Below are 5,081 nucleotides of genomic sequence, written 5' to 3' on the forward strand. Positions count from 1 at the left end.
CAAGGCTTTTGGTGGTGTTGGATGGCTTTCAAACACCCTAGAAATGGATTTGCACCATGTTTCATGGAGTTCACAGCCCAAGCACAAGCCTTGGCTGTAAACTCATGTAAGTCTCCCAAAAATCATGTTTCAAGTGTCCAAATGCAAAGATTTATGTTCTATAATTCATAACTAAGGCATATGAGTGATTTGGAAGGGTTTAAGGGCATGAAAACCCTAGTTTAATGAGTTTACGGCCCAAGAATGATCCTTGGCCGTAAACTCCTTCAAATGACTCAAAATCCAAGTTTAAAATGTTATAAGTCCAATTCATAAAGCCATCTAGCCATATCTAAGGTCCAATTGTGCTTAGGAAGGGTTTTTGAGCTCCAAAACCCATGATATATGAGTTTACGGCCTAGGATGGTTCCACGGCCGTAAACTCATGATTATGGTCATATTTCATGCTTTGAACTCGAATTTGAAGGCTAGGAATGTTACATAACAAGCTAAGGGAAGTACCTCAAAGATTTGGAGCTTAAAATTGATGATTTGGACCTTTAAACTTGGATTTAGGAGAGAGGTTAGAGAGAGAGAGTAGAGAGAGAAGGAAAAAGCTTCAAATGGAAGGTTTAACACGTTTATATAGTTCCCAAAACTTGGACGCGGTGGAATTCTACCCGATATCGACATTAAACAGGGCTTTTGGTCGCACCCGATTAAGTTACCATCACCCGACGGGAATGTTTCTATCTTTTTGAAATGAACACTTTTTGGGTTAATTTCATGAGTTCCTAAGGGATTTGAACACTCATTAAATTATAACAACATATAAAATATAATTAATTAACCCGAAGCGAGAACGAAACGAATCGATTGACGGCGAAGTCTCACGGGTAGAACAAGTTTTCGACGATGGAAAACTTCGAGTTGTTACAATAACATACGGAAAACATGATATCAGGCCTACTAGCAGTAAGATACATTAAGTACCAATTCATCTGCCGATATAGTGTAATGTTAACAGCTGGTTTCTCCAGCGAGGGTGTGAGTTTGGTGCCGAATGCCATTGGAACTTTGACCTTTGAGTCTCCTATCATACCAAATTTGGCAAAAAGAGTTTTGGTGTATGCTTCCTGGTTGATAAAGATGCCTTCGAGTCCCTGTCTAATATTTAAACCAAGGAAAAATTAATCGGACCCATGGAGCTCATTTCAAATTTAGTCTCCATCAGCTTTCTGAATTCAGCTGTTAAGCTGGGATTCGTTGAGCCAAAGATGATATCATCGACATAAATTTGTACAATCATAAGGTGGTTACCTTCCTTCTTACGAAAGAAGGTTGGGTCAAACGAACCTTGTTTGAATTTGGACATCTTTAAAAACTTAGTTAGCGTTTCATACCAGGCCCTAGGTGCTTGTTTCAGACCGTAAACCGCCTTGTCCAGAATATAGCAGTGATTTGGGAACTTCTCATTGACAAAACCTGGAGGTTGCTCCACGTAGACTGTTTCTTCGAGTTCTCCATTCAGAAAAGCGCATTTAACATCCATTTGGTAGACCTCAAAGTTTTTGTGCGCTGCATAGGCAAGAAATATTCGAACAGATTCCAGCCTTGCAACTGGAGCGAAAGTCTCTTCATAATCAATTCCTTCTTTCTGGCAATATCCTTTCACCACTAAATGAGCTTTGTTCCTTATTACGTTACCTTCCTTGTCCATTTTATTTCTAAAGACCCATTTGAGACCAACAACAGAGGCATCTTGAGGAGTTGGAATGAGACACCAAACTTTATTTCTTTCGAACTCATTAAGTTCGTCTTGCATAGCTTGAACCCAATCAAAGTGATCAAGAGCAGTGTTTACCGTCTTTGGTTCAACCTTTGAGATGAAAGAGTTAAACATGCAGAACTCATCTTTGGAAAATAAAGAACTTTGTTTTGCCTTCAGTTGAGATCTAGTCAACACCTTTTCAGAGACATCACCCACAACGTGTGAAACAGGATGATCTCTAGTCCATTTGACAAGAGCAGGGTAATTTGGATCATCGGAAGGATCCAATTCAGCGTTCACTAATTCTTCCAATTCTGATTGACTATCTTCGTCATAAAACGTATTGGCATTCTCCCCCTCGACAGATAAGCTTTCAGGTATTTCTTGAGTATCTTGAGCTACAGTGGTTTCCGTTGGTGCTGAGCTTTCGGGTGTTAATACACCTTCGGGTGGTGAGGCACTTTCGGTTGGTGTAGTACTTTCGGTTGGTAAAGTGCGTTCAGGAGCAGCTTGAGAACTGTTCTCCCCCTCAACATGTAAGCTCAGCTATGATGATGAAGACGGATCCTCCCCCTCGACTAAAGCATTTTGCTGTGGAGATTCGTTGGAACTGGATACTCCTTCATTCATTCGCCTTGTAGCATCTTCGACCAGTTGCTTCAGATGATCTACCTTGTTGTCTGCTGCACTGGCTTCCGAGTGAATGGCCTTCTCTGGTTCATCAAATAACTCGATAAACTTCTCAAAGAGATTTGCAATTGATACTGTGACTTGACCTGTTTGAGGAAAGATTTCGCCAGCTGTTTCTACGTTGGGCTTTAGCTTTTTGACATAGCTATCATCAAAAGTCACGTAATAAGTTTCTTCTATTTTCCTCGAACGTTTGTTTAATACCCTGTACGCTTTAGAAGTGAGAGAATAGCCCAGAAAAATCCCTTCATCAGCTTTGACATCAAACTTGTTGCGATGTTCTTTAGAATTGAAGATAAAGCACCGTGAACTGAACACATGGAAGAATTTAACATTCAGCTTCCTGTTGTTGATGATCTCATAAGGAGTGAGCGTGAATCGCTTATTGAGATATGACCTGTTTTGTGTAAAACAAGCTACAGAGATAGCATCAGCCCAAAAATATAAAGGTAAAGAAGCAAAACTTAGCATGGTTCGAGCTGCTTCACACAAAGATAGGTTTCGTCTCTCGACAATTCTGTTTTGTTGAGGTGTGTAGGGAGCTAAGAAGTTGTGACTGGTTCCTCTTTCTGCCAAGAATTCTTCGAATTCTTTATTTTTGAACTCCAGCCCATTGTCGCTCCTGATGTTGCGAATGACTTTCTTCAGCTGTACTTCAACCTGCTTGATGAACATCTTTAGCTTGTGAGTCACTTCAGATTTAAGCTTCAGAAAGAACACCCATGTAAAACGCGAAAAGTCATCAACAATAACAAGAATGTACTTGCTCCCGCCGATGCTTTCGATAGATGATGGACCACACAAATCAATATGAAGTAACTCTAGTGGTTCAACAACTTTAGTGTTTATGATTGATGGATGACTTTGGCGACTCTGCTTCCCCATTTCACATGCAGCACACAAATGTTCTCTATCGTACTTGAGCAATGGAAGACCTTGAACATGACCTCCAGTGACAAGTTTGTTGATATCCTTAAAGTTGAGATGAGAAAGCCTTCGGTGCCACAGCCAGCTTTCGTCAGATTGTGCTTTTGATAACAAGCAGATTGATGGATTCCATTTGATGGGTTTGAGGTTTAGGGGAAACATTTCACCTTTGTGCTCTGATTTGAGAATAACTCTGTTCGTTTGCTTCTCAATTATTTCCGAACCCTCATCATCGAATGAGACCTTGAGACCGGTACCTCCAACAAGTTGAGATACACTGATGAGATTATCTTGTAGTCCTTCTACGTATGCAACCTTCCTAATCGTGAAATCACCGTTTGTAATCATTCCATAGCCTTTTATGGTTCCACAGGAGTTTTTCCTAAACTTGACATTTCCACCGTTTGAAAGAGACCTAAATTCCCATAGCTCTTCCTTCCTTCCTGTCATGTAACGTGAGCATCCACTGTCAATATACCATTCTTCGTCGAACTGCTCGTCACAGATAACCTGCAAGAATTAAGCAGATTTAGGAACCCAAAGTTTCTTGGGTCCACGTGAGCCTTTCACAGGAACAGGAATAGTGAGAGAGATATCAACGAAATATGTTCTTTTTACTAACGTTGTTTCATTTTTCTTTTGAATGGTGTAAACTTTAATTTTATTGGGATTTTTTGCAATTGGTTTGATTTTCGGTTCAGGTGTTTGAACTTTGGAATTCTTTTGATCACTCTTGACCGATGAAACCTTCGATTTTCCTTTCAAATCTATTGAAGATTTTGGATTCTGAGTTCGAACAGAATTGGATTTAGAATGGGGTTGAGAAGAGTTAGAATGAGAGAATTTAGCTTGAGAATTTTTCTTGACTTGATATTCTAGGTGACCTTTTTGTTGGTGGTCATGGGACAGACCGAACCTTGAGCCTTGATCACCTGTGCTCTCGGGACCGAACCTGTGATTTCGGTTGCTTGAGTGCTCTAAGCCGAACCGATGCTTTCGGTTGCTAGAGTGCTCTTGGTACCGAACGTTGTTTGTGTGTTCTGAGCCGAGCCTATGCTTTCGGTTGTTTGTGTGTTCTGAGCTGAACCTATGCTTTCGGTTGTGAATACCTTCTTGCAATCTAACTTCCCTTTTCTCTGGCTTCCTACTATGATCAAAGAAGTGATCGTTTTGAGATTGCTAGAACTGTTTTCGTTCTGAGAGATCCTTCTTATATCTCAGATTCCTCTGTTGCTTTTGGTTTTTCACCTGTTTGGGTTGCCTGTGAATATTTTCCTTTTGTTTTGGCTTTTGAACAACAGGTTCGTTTGTTGTAGATGACTTTTTGATAGAAAGGGTGACTTCATCTAATGGGATTTCTTTAGTGCCACTAGTGCTTGGCACGTTAAAGTTATCAGGCTTGTTCAGTGGCTCCAGAATATATCTTCCTTTTGTTTACAAGGATGTTCGCTCTGATAGACCAACTGTTTCATGAGCATTGTCGATAGGGGCGGACCAGAAGAACTCATCACAACCATCAGCATTATCTTTGTTTACAATGGCTGTAAGTTCGGTTGTCTGATGTTCGGTTACACCTATGACCTTATACACCTGATTTGGAGTTGTCCTTACCTTTTGGTTTACAACAGCCTTTTCTTCAAGAATCGGGGACTTTTGTTGGGACAAGCGAGCAAACTCCACAGAATTTTCTGAGATAAGATTTTTGTGGTTTTCG

This window comes from Lactuca saligna, chromosome 5 (genome assembly GCF_052625555.1).
Source record: "Lactuca saligna cultivar CGN05327 chromosome 5, ASM5262555v1, whole genome shotgun sequence".
Taxonomy (NCBI): Eukaryota; Viridiplantae; Streptophyta; class Magnoliopsida; order Asterales; family Asteraceae; genus Lactuca; species Lactuca saligna.